Genomic DNA, 12,494 nt, shown 5'->3' on the forward strand with positions numbered 1-12,494 from the left:
TCTGGTGCACGGTGTGGATGGTGGATGCATTTCCCATGAAGACTCGGAGACAGGAGCCTGGCCAAAGAGGCCAGTCACCCCAGCCCCTGCAAGGCCTGGACCTGCCCCTCTGGTGTCTGCACACAGTACCACAAGTCTAGCAGTGCTGGCTCTGTGGTGGGATCCATCTGGGCCTGCAGAGGACCCGGGGCACAGGAACCGTGCAGCCTGGCTGCAGCCAGATGCCTAAGGGATCCCCACAAGGGTCTCCAGCTGAGGTGCCCTCACCACAGGCAGAGCCATGCAAGAGAACTGCCTGCTGAACTGGAAACGTCCCAAACTGCTCAGCCAACTCGAAGGCAACAGCCACCTACAGCTGCTGAGCCCTGAAACGTGGCCACTAGACCCAAAGGGCTGAATCTGGAATTTAACCTGTGAAGTTCTTTTCCAGTGTGATTAGCTATGTAATCAAATCTTTATTCTAATTAAAGGAGTCTCAGGCTATGGGCTCCCTTGTCGGGCATCACAGCTCCAGGGAGTAAGAATGGGAAGGAGAGGCCCAGAGCCTCTCTGTATTCTCCACGCTAATTCAACACGTCATCATAAGGACAGGCACTCCAGCAGGAGAGGTGTGCATGGGAAGAACTGGGTTGGCCCTGACACAAGCATGACTCCCATGGCATCACCGCTGCCTCAGCCAACAGGCAAAAGACAATGATGCCCACCTGGACAGGCCACCGGATGTAATGAGGCACCCCAAGCCCTAGTCCCACAGCAGCCAGAGACCACCCGCTGCTCATCCCAGGTGAAACAGGCAGAGCTGCCTGAGCCCTCAAAAGCAAGAATTGAGGCAATTCCCGCGATTCCCGCGACACACGTGACACTCCTCAGAGACAGACACAAGCTTCGCTGTGAAAGTGCAGAGGATGGTGCAGTCCCTAGGCAGGCTGCTTCTTCCAACGATTGGGGAAGAAATCAGATCCATTTCCTTGTAGGAGAATCATTTAGTACCGTGATTAGACAGAAGACAGAAGGTAGCTGATGTTGTCAAATCACCAAGCACCGCATGGCTGCTTCTCCAAGGAGGGCCTGGAAACTTGCAGCCACCTGCCTAGGGGCCGCAGTGTTTACAATGGAGATACATGTGACTGAGGTCTGGCTTCCTCAGGGAAGCTAAATTTGAACCTTCACCACTGAGGAATCGGTCATTTACAGTCACTCACCCTCAATGCAGAAGAGGGCTCAAGACACTGCACCAGACTTCAACACTCAGGGTTAGGGTCAGGGTCAAATTCACAAGTTTTACAAAATGTATTTACTTGGGATGCCAGAAAAGATGTAACTTCACACACCACCCCCCCACCCCCCAGGGTTTGCTTAGCCCCTTCACCAGTGGATCTCACCAACAGATGACACATCCAGGCCTCGTCCACGGCAGCACAGAAAAGCACTTGGAAGACAGCCACTCCCACCAAGCTTCCTGGCTTTGGTGTTTAAATTCTGCATCTCATATGTGAGATTACACTCCTCCGAACAGACATTGCGACTGTCATTCCACCCAAAAGGGCTTTAGGAAATGACACGCGGTCCAAACACCAGAGGCCGCTGGCTGCCTTACTCTAGCCTAATTCCTTTGTGCCTCTATGGAGGCTTCACAGATATAGCCCGGTCACATTAATGACCGTATGAGAAGCTCAGGGCATAGACGAACTCAGTGCTGAATTTTTCCTTTTATCGCCCCTTTGTTTTATCGAGAAGACAGCTGAGAAAGGCTGGGGCAGATCATCTCCTCCAGGGTAATGACTCCCCACTTCTCTTCACCCCAGGTCACCCCCTCAGTCACACACTTTTGAGAAATCAAAGCAATTCTGTTCTCTTCACTCTGGGTTCCAAGTACTAAATTCCTCCATTTTCTCAATTAGATTATCAAGCAGCCGTTTGTAATCTGGACTGCAATCTGATACAAAATGTAAAGCTAATTTAGGTTGTGGTAATAGCTCCTATTTACATTATAGACAAGGCATGAATGATAACTTTAATCTGTTTGCTCATAGGATCAATTTTGTAAACAAACCAACTATTCAAGCACTGATTGTCTTCAGTCAGATGCAAATTTGCTCATAAAAGATTTTCCAGTAGGAATTTTTAAATCCATGGTCTGTATTCCCTGAGCCTGTCTCTGCACCTTCCCCCGAGTGCACAGCAGGACTTCCCAGGGCATCCCATCAGCAGGCCCACTGAAGAGAACAAGCCCGCAGCCCCCAGCCCAGGAATCAAGTCCGAGCCCCAGCAGCCCCTCGTTCAACTGAGGCTTCCTCACCAGCACAGCAACCAGAGATCTTCCAGGCTTAATGCCACGTGTGTGTGGAGAGTGCTGGAAGGACCACAGTGGACATTCTGCAAATGCAAATTCCCTCCTACAACAGCCCAACAACCCTCTGTACTTTACTCAAAGTACCCATGTCAGGCAGGCGTAGAGTCTAATGGGGTGCCTAGGAATCAGCATTTAACACAACTCTGATGAATAAACAAGTTTGAGAGGCCGGTCAGTGAGAGGCTGCCGTGGCCTCCACTCATTTGCAGGCTCTGAAGAGGCAGATTCAGGTAACAGGCCGGATAGGACAAGGATGGGGAGGTGGAAGGCAAATTACAGGGACCACCAACCACCCTGCCACCCCCACTGAGACTCCGTGATTTAAGGAGAGGCAAAGCCAGGGAGAAAAGATGCCCACACCACGCGAGGGACTGAGATTTCACGTAAAGTGTGCAGCATGTGGCTGAGGGCCAAGGTTGGGCAAGCCAGGAGCACAGAATGGGGTTCACAGGCCCAGAGGTGCCCCCCCCACACCCAGACCCCACGCAGACCTCCCAAGCACTGCCTGTGTCTCCTGCCTGGTTTATTTCCTGCCCCCCCCTTCTACTGTTTTGGTTTCTCAGCCGCCCATCACCACCACCACACACCCCTCTCAAGATTGGTGGACTGAAAAGAGCAGGTGGGGTAAGAGCTGGGCTCTGGGACCAATCCTGCCTGAGACATGAGTTCTAACCCACCCAGCTGTGATGTGAGCCTGTGAGATTTCTCAACTGAGAAATGGAAAGGTAACTGAACCCACGTCCCAGGGTGACTGTGGAGACTGAGATCACATATAGCCACACCTCGGCGTCCAGTACACGTGGGACACCAGCCGTGTTGCCCCTGATGGGAATCCCTCTATGCCCCCTTTGCTACCAGAGTCAACTCCCAGAAGTAGCTGTGGAGGGTGCGTCCTCCATTCCCACTCCACTCACCTCCCATGGCTCCACGCAGTGACCTGCCATGCAGCGGCCACCAGCAAACGCGGTCCCACTGGATAACTGACCATCTCCCCCCCCCCCCCACTTTGGGACGTCTTCCATTTGCAGTTCTGAAGCAGGCCGAGAAATTGCCTTCAAGGGCACTCACTTGTTCCTTATTGCACGTAATGACCTGCCACGCAGGACCACCAGCAAACCCGGCGCCACCATCCAGGCTCCAGGGAATAACTGACCCCCCACCCCCCACCTTGGGTCTTCTTCCACTTGCGGTTCCCAAGAGGGCTGAGAAACCGCCCTCAAGGGCGCTCACTTGTTCCTTATTGCACGTAATGACCTGCCACGTAGGGCCACCTGCAAACCCGGCTCCACCGTCCAGGTTCTGGTGGGTAACTGCACCCCTCCCCTACTTCCCCCTGGGGTGTCTGGGAGGCTCAGAAACTGCCCTCCAAGGACACTCATCTGTTCCTTATTGCACTAATACCTCGTTTACAGAAATCCACTTTGACTTCCAGCACTGCAGGTGTGACAATTTAGGAATCCTGCTTGCTTGCAAGCTCCAAGAGCTTGAGGTCACGTCCACCTCACCAGCATCCCAGAGACCCAGTACTGTCTCACTCTGTTTAAAATTCCAAAACACTCTTTCAAAATGCTATTGGCATTTGGTTTGTGCATAAAATGCTAAAAACCTTCAAGTGAAACAAGTATCTTCAACAGTTTGATTCAATCATAACATGTGAGTTACATATCTGCCAAGTTGTAAAGCCTCATGCATTTATAACATTTTATGTATGGTCAAATGGTTCATTAATATAAATTATGAGAATCTCTAAGAAACAGTTTTTTTTCTGGCATTAGATGACCAAAGGAAAACTGGGTTCTGGCTGGCTTGCTGGACCGTAGAGGCAGACATATCTGCTGACACAACCAAGCTCCTTGCCACTGACGTGGCCTCATCCCAGGCCCCTCACCCGGATGCCTGCACGCACCTGGAGGAGCAAGCTGCCCTGCCCACATCTCTCAACTGCACAGCTGTTGCTCACACCGCAGATGGCGCTCAAGGCACGAGCAAGCCACCACACTAAAAATACCGTGCAGCGTCCACGCCAGGTGACGGTGCTTTTCACTTCATCCCAAAGCCCCATGTGTGAGTTTACAGCCATGACTACTAAATGGATTTTTGGACCCTCAAGACATACTTTGTTTCCTTTATATGCAACAAAGTTACAAGACAATCCCTCACATATAGGCTCTGAAACTGTGGAATTATTTGGGAACAGAGCCTCTGCCAGATCAGGATAAGCACTTGGGACAACACCCCACGCCCTCGGTCCACACAAACCCATCCAGACCAGAGGCCTCCCGCACTGCTCTGGAATTTCTGTGGATTTCTATAAATGAGGTATTAGTGCAATAAGGAACAGATGAGTGCCCTTGGAGGGCAGTTTCTGAGTCTCCCAGCCACATGGCCACGTTCAGGCTGAAGCCACACCACCTCCAGAAACACTGTCCCTCGCCGAGGTGTGTCTAGCTTCTCCCTTTTTCCAGAACTTAAAACTTGAAAGGACAGGTCTGTGTAGAAAAACACAAACTACTTGCCACTCCTCTTCCCAGTTCAGGCTGTAGGAAGCTCATTTCAGCCCTCACCGTGTTCTGACTGTGGCTTGGTTCCCATAAGAAATAAAGTCCGAATTCTAGTCCCTGTCTCCTGGGCGGTGTGGCAGGCATACATACCTTCAGTTACATGAGGAAAGGCGTGGCGAGCTCCCTTCCTTCAGTAAAACTGCACGGTTCCCAGAACCCTGATGCCATCCCCCTCACGCCACTGTGAACACCTGGACAGAGCACATTTCAATGCGTGCACCTTCGTGGACTAGTTTTCTATTTCTCCACTAAATCACCCCAAATTTAGCGCCCTAAACACTGACTTATTTTCTCACATTTCTGGAAGCTGGAGTCCAAAACAGGTCCCACCACCTAACATCGAGGTGTCGGCAGGGCTGGCTCTGGGAAAGCGACCGTCTCCTTGCCTCCCGCAACCTCTAGAGGCTTGCGCACCCCCTGGTCCATATGGCACCCACTGTCTTCAGGACCCACAGCGGCCCTGACGGCCCCTCAACAGGAAGACACAGAACGTCAGGAGCCCAGACTCTAACGCTAGGACCATGCCTCCCCACCCTCCTAGCTCCTCACGTACTCCTGTATGAGCTAATATAGATTCCACTTCAACTAGAGTCACCTGTGTAAGGGGTAAGTGCCCAGCTGTGAACTGGTTACTCTCGCCCACACAGACCCCGGGAATAAACTCACAGGCCATGGACCACTTCATAAGCAACAAATGACCACCTGCTCGGGGACCTCCATGGCCCAGCGGAGTCCTGTGGTGCCTCCCCGTGGGCTCAAGGGACCGGTGGCTGGGGTCTGCAGCGCCAGAGGGCCCTGGATAAAAAAGAAAGCTCCCATGTTGGGAGGCACCCACCTGCGGTTGGGTTCCCGGTACTTTAAGGAGCCCAGGTGGACAAGCTGTGAAGCGTGCAACTCCATCACCAGAATAGTGGCTGCACGTGGCGAGTGCACGGGTGGCCACCCCTCAGCCCAGCTGGCCGCGCTAAGCACATCACCGCCGTGACGCCCAATCAGACTCTGCTGCTGGCACAGTCCAGGCATCCGCCCCCAAGAACATTTTGGATCACGATTCACAGTAGTGATTGTGATCAGGGCCACACGTAGCTGAATGTATTTACAGGAGGACGCCACAGCCGATCTGGGTGGACTGAGAGCATTTCCCACTGTACCTTCTTACAACACCATTTTATTTGCCCTTTATTAAACTTTTATGGCTTTTTTCTGTTTATCTACTTTATGGGAGTGTTTCTTATTCTTATGACTGCAGCGATACTTCAAGCTACAACTATCAATGTGTAAAATTAGTTTGGAAGGCGCCTTATCATTACACATTTCACAAGCAAGCAGTCAGAGGCACCCAACCCGGAGGCCTGTTTTCTTCTCTGAGCCAAACCTACATTGGACTCAAAGAAAACGGCACACGGAGAGGGGCTGGATCTCCAGCTCCCATTCCTGGGGGGCCTCCTGGGGAGCAGATATGGAAGGAGAAGCCCTGGGCTATGGCACCGTCTTACTAAAGAAAAGTCCATTTGGGTAAATGTAAGCACCAAACTGAAGAGATTAAGCAAACCATGAAAAGAGACCACTAACCACAGCTTCTCTAAAACAGAACTAAACTCCCTTTAGTTTGAATTGGAAAAGCAGAAGTGATGATCAGGATACAAAGAAAAAATGACAAAGTATCTGAACACAGGAGAATAAACAAGGACCACTGTCTCTTCCTGTGTCAGTGGGAGCCTCGCATCTAAACTGGATTTAGAAGGTTGCTACTTTGAATGAAAGTTATCTTCAACCCTAGTTTGTAAGCAAGCGGAGCAGAACGCTTCAATTATTTCAAGGTTTAGCGATAAAGCTCTGCAACTCTCACAACCATTTTAATTGGTGTGAATTTTAAAGTGACTCAATCTGTTGGCTGGAGCATCTAACGGCTTAACCACGGGGTCGTGTTGGAAAATTATTCCAATTGCTTTTGTTTTTCCTACTGAAGATGCATTTGAACGTTCTTGTAGTTTGCAGTTGGCTGGTTCTGATGCTTGGTCCTGAGGAGGCCCAAGTACCCGGAGAGGAAGAATCTGAAACCTCAAGACACTCGAGTGCTGTCTGGGGAGATGGAGGCCCCAACCCGAGGGCCACTGTTGGACTCAGCACGGTCGCAGGGCCGCCGTAGGCAACGGGCCACGTATTTGCCGCTTACAAAACAACATAAGCACACACCCCCAGGTGTGCACACACGCTCTGTACACGCTCACGTCTGTCCGTGCCAGCACCAGCAAACACTCCCAGGTGTGCACACATTCTCTCTACACGCTCACGTCTGTCCGTGCCAACACCAACACACAACCCCGAGACGTGCACACACGCTCTGTACATATCTGTCCCTGCCAATGCCACCACATATCCCCAAGGTGTGCACACACATTGTGTACGTGCTCAAGTCTGTCCATGCCAATGACAGCACACACCCCCGAGGTGTGCACACACGCTCTGTACACATCTGTCCCTGCCAACGCCAGCACACATCCCCAAGGTGTGCACACACATTCTGTACGTGCTCACATCTGTCCCTGCCAACGCCAGCACATACCCCCAAGGTGTGCACACATGCTCTGTACACGCTCACATCCCTCCCAGCCAATATGAGCACACACCCCAGGAGTGCACACACACTCTGCACATACTCACGTCTGTCCCTGCATCCTGAGTCAAACAGTCACAGAGAAGCATAGGAGGAGGAGGAAGGACGCGATGGGCACTGAGGTCCTGGGCCGGTTCCCCTCTCTACCTCGGGAGAGACCCCTCATGTGATCCTGCCGTCACTCAGCCTTCCACTTCCATCCTCTACCCTCCCACATGGATCAGGAGGATGCCCACTGCACAGAGCTGTGATGAGCATGAACAGAAGACGGCAGGAACTCACGCCAAGGTGCTGAGCACGAGGCCTACGGAGTGCTTCTTTCTGCTGTGGCTGACATCATCAAACAAGAGACTGACACGGCTTCTGTAGAGAATGTCACTCGCTGAGAAACTGAAACGTGTGACGTAGGAGCCTGTGAAGGTCTAAGAACAAACTAACAAACCAAATGGCTTTGTTTGTTTTTCAAACACCATAGCCTGTTTTTACCTTTTTTTTTTTAATGCTCTACCTTGGGTATCATTTAGTTTAATTTCAAAGTAAGTCCAATAAATACACAAAATCGCAGCACTGAGCATGGAGCATTGTTTCACTTCATGTCCTCCAGCCTTTAGGACACATTAAGGAAAGACATGATTCCAGGATTCCCATTAGAAAGGCTGCCCTGAGGCACCTGCTGGGGCAGCCAAATTGTAGCATTTGATGCTGCCCCCAAGCTGCTTGGATGAAGCAGAAGATTCCGGAGGTCTCTTCTCTTCTGCCCCTCGCCCAGGAGAGAAGGTTGGGGGAGAAAGGTGACAGAAGACAGGAAGAAGGAGGGGGGAGGGAGGGAGAGAGGAGGGGGGAGGGAGGGAGGAGGGGCATGTTCCATCCACCAAGGCAGCCGCACTGCAGAGAGAATGGAGGGTGTGTTGCCTCTCAGGACAGCAAGTTCAAGCTGTTTATAATTGGTAGCGTAAACAGGGACCAGCAGAGGACAGGGCTGTAATTGGAGGTGACAATGTTTTATTTTCATAGTTGATATTGGGGACTTGGACCTAAAGCACTGTGCCTTGCCCTTTCACCAGATGGGCCATGCCTCTCTATACTTGAGTCTATTTGACTAAATACCCGATATTGACTAGGAATTATGACGTGTAGGACACCCCTTACCACAGTAACATCGAATTCACGTTCGAAATGCAATTTGCTCAGGGACTGGCTTCTAACTCTGGGTGGGAATGTTAAGCTCAGTCCCGTTCAATTCAATAAGCATTTGTCAAGAAACTCCTAGACCAAGAGCTGTGTTAGACACTGGCTATGGGGTGATGGAGATACGAAGATGTGGAATTAGAGCTCGAGAAGCTCAAATGCTTTCATTTAATTCCCTAATGCAATTACCTAGCTTCAACCTGATGGCTGTAATGTCTAAATTCACTTTTTCTTTATTCCAGTTCTACATGACAAAGCATAAATAATCACAGAGGAATGATTCTGTGTTGGACTATTCAGTGGACAGAGAAGAGCATTCTGACCTGCGTAAGACACTGTCTCCGTTCCTGGGGAGCCCGTGAGGTGGCTGCACGGAGCACACGCTTGAAGATTCGGGAGTAGGAGCGTCAGGTGATGGGAGGGGCACGGAGGCAGCACCAGGCAGATGCTTGCTGAGGGGCCACTGCAGCCGGGCTGGCCGGGAAGGTCACGGGAGCGGGCACAGGCATCTCCCTCCAGCTGCACTTGGTTTTCATGAGGACGCGTGCAGGGAAGGGGATGACACTGAAATGCTGTGGCGCTGAGGGGAGGAGGGGAGGGACGCAGGGCTGAGGGCTGGCCACCACCCCTTTCGTCCATGCCCCTATGAACACTGCCAAAATCAGCCCCAATGGGGAGAAGTGAGGTGGGTGAAAGAGGTGGACAGACTTGGCTTCCATGGAATTCACAGATTCCAGTCATTAAAAATCCCATCTGAGTTTTCATCTGGAAAACTTTGCAAATGCATTTAGGGACAAGAGGCAGAAGATGAAGCCAACACAGTTGGGCTCAAAACGTCGCCCTTCTCCTTCTCTCTGCAGCCAGGACCCGCCCCGAGCCCCTGAGTGTGAGGACCTGGAGCTGCCCAGCTCAAGGGCGCGGCCCCTGACCAGAGGAAGGAGGCGCACAGCAGGGCCTCCAGCAGTGGATGGCAGGATCTGTGCTATCTCAGTCCCAGGGCCCCAAGCAGAGAAGGCCTGGGGCTCCCAGCTGAAGTTTTGCTGTCTCCTCTGTCACCAAAGTCGAGAAGGACTGAGTGGGACCAACGCCGGACCTGCCGGCTCCTCGGTGGCTGCTGATGTGGCCCTCAGGCTGCGGGTGAGACCGTCTAGGGGAGCCCAGACAGCGGCGGGAATCACAGCCACCAGTGCTCCAGGAGCCCCCAAACACAAGCGCAGCCTGAGGAAGGCAGCGCCCGCTCAGATCCCCGTCCAGGCTTGTGTGCCACACTGGAGAGGCACACGGCACCAGAACATGGAGCTTTAAGTGTCTTTGTGGGGTGTAGGAACACAAAGTGGGGCCTCGAGTGGCTCAGAAGTCACTCCCACCAGCCCGCGGGGACCTGGGCGGCCCCTCTGGACGTGGCTGGTGTCTCTCCAGGGCGGGCTCCAAAGTCCCCTGGAGGAGGTGAGCTTGGGTCTTGCTGTGACCTGAGAGAGCCCCTGACAAGTATCCTGAACATGCAGGCACACAGCTGGCTGACTCATCTGAAGGGACCTGCTGAACCACGAGCCAGGGAAGGCTGGAGAGAACTCAACTAACACACGAACCCTGCCCAGGCACCCACCTATGGCGCCCACGAGAAAACTAGGGAAGCTGTGAAGACGGAGGTGTGCATGGGGCTGGGAGAACCCAGGGAGGAGCTGCACTGGGGACCGGGAGGGATGGAGGGCTGGGCCCCACAAGCAAATGAGGGAGGCACTCAGTGCCCTGAAGATACCACTGCACCCACAGTAGCAGGCCTGGCTGGCAGCAAGACCTTGACTGCAGGGGCCCAGGAGCACGTGTGTTTGGCAGGAGCTGCCCTCCTGAAGCCGCACTACGGGTACCGTCACTTTAGAGGCAGGTACCTGATACCAACGATGACAATCAAACATGCCACCCTGAATTACAGCCGTGTCCTCAGCGGGTCACTGTTTACACTGACAATTACAAAGAGCTTGAACTCGCTGTCCCAAGAGGCAACAAGCCCTTCATTATCATGGTGGCAAGCCTCTGTGCAGACCTCCTCCCCCGCGGCTTCCTGTCGGGGCAACGTGAAGTCCCATGACAGTGACTCAGAGCCAGCCCAGTAGCTTCAGTGCAGGAAAAATCACAAAAACTCAGACACATCCTAAACATGGGCAGTTGGTAGGAGCCGATTCCTCAATTAAACCTGTTCGGAGGCTTTCTGGGCTAGCACAGCTCTGATCACAGGCTTGTGCTTTCTGCTCCCTGTGAAGGGCGGCAAGGAGGCTGGGCTCTGCCATTCTGCAGGCTCCGCTACGTGGAGTCTGCCTTGTGGTCTCGGTGGCCTGTGCCAGACAGTGTGACCATCGCCCGCAGTGAACACTTGGCACAGCAGAGCAGGCTTGGGGAAGAACAGAAAGTGACCTCTAAGCCTGCAGAAGACGCTAAGCCACGCACGGCCTCACGCGCACTGCGTGTCAATCGCGGCGGAAGCAGGAACGAGCTCTTAATAGTTCCAGGAAATGCAAAGGTCGCCCTGGAAAACTGCGTGAACCTTTCTGGCTACTCACAGGTGGGGAGCCACTGCCTGAGACACAAAGGTAAAGAATTAACCTGAAACTGCATATTATAAAACTTATTTTTAAATGACGGCGCTTAATTTAAAAGACTCCCAAAGAATACTGCATTAAAAGTGACAGAGTGAAACCGTGAGGCTGACCACAGGAGTCTCTGGAAATTTTCCAAATGTTGTGTCAAAACTGGGAAACAGAAGAACCGCACCTGATGAAACATTCGATTAATCACTCGAGTCCTCCCCACATACAAAGCTCTGTTAAAAAGTGTTCCAAAGGTGGAGAGGATGATATTTCTTCCGATTTCGCAGGGGGTGTACACCACCCCTGTGATACGATTCCTAATATGCATGGGGAGAGAGGGTGATATTAGTCTCATTATTGTGGGAGGTGTACACTCCCTAGTGATATGGTTCCTAATATCCAGGCAAGGAGAGGACGATATCACTCCCAATAGAGCAGGGGGTGTACACCCTTTCTGTGACATTGTTCCTAATAGCCAGCGGGGTAGAGGAAGATATTACTCCCAATATTGCAGGGGGTGTACAGCCTCTTGTGATATTCTTCCCTATATCCTGGGAGGGAGACGATGATACTAGTGGTAATATCGCAGGGGGTGTACACACCCACTGTGATATTGTTCCAAATATCCAGAGGGAGAGAAAATGATATGACTCCCAGTATCACAGGGGGTGTACATCCTCCTGTGATATTGTTTCTTATATTCAGGGGGAGAGGATGATATTACTCCCAATATCGCAGTGGTTGTACACACCTCCTGCGATATTGTTCCTGATATCCCGAAGGGGAGAACATAATATTTCTCTCAATATGGCAGGGGGTGTACACCTCCTTTGTAATATTGTTCTTAATATCCATGATGGGAGAGGATGATATGACTCCCAATATCACAAGAAGTGTACAGCTGCCTGTGATGCAGCTCCTAACATCTAAGTGGGGAGAGGATGATATTACTGCCCATATCACACGAGTTGTAAAACCCTTTCGATATTTTGCCTACAATCCTGAGGGGAGAGGATGATATTGCTCCCAATATCGAAGAAGGCATACACCCCCCTGTGACACTATGCCCAATATCCACGTTGGGAGACGATGACATTACGCCCAATATTGCAGGGGATGTACACCCACCCTGGGATATTGTTCCTTATATAGAGAGGGGGAGAAGATGCTATTGCTCCCAATCACACAGG

The 12,494-nt window shown here is 51.9% G+C and overlaps 1 long non-coding RNA gene across 2 annotated transcripts in view; it reads right to left on the reverse strand.

Annotated features, from left to right (window-relative positions):
* Positions 1–5,453, reverse strand: part of LOC102143918 (uncharacterized) — a 90,076-nt gene extending 84,623 nt beyond the window's left edge. For both annotated transcript variants that reach the window (XR_012420030.1, XR_012420026.1), the window contains exon 1: positions 5,005–5,453. This is a non-coding gene — a long non-coding RNA (uncharacterized lncRNA). The remainder of the gene's footprint in view (positions 1–5,004) is intronic.
* Positions 5,454–12,494: the final 7,041 nt, after the last annotated feature.

Source organism: Macaca fascicularis, chromosome 11 (genome assembly GCF_037993035.2).
Source record: "Macaca fascicularis isolate 582-1 chromosome 11, T2T-MFA8v1.1".
Taxonomy (NCBI): domain Eukaryota; kingdom Metazoa; phylum Chordata; class Mammalia; order Primates; family Cercopithecidae; genus Macaca; species Macaca fascicularis.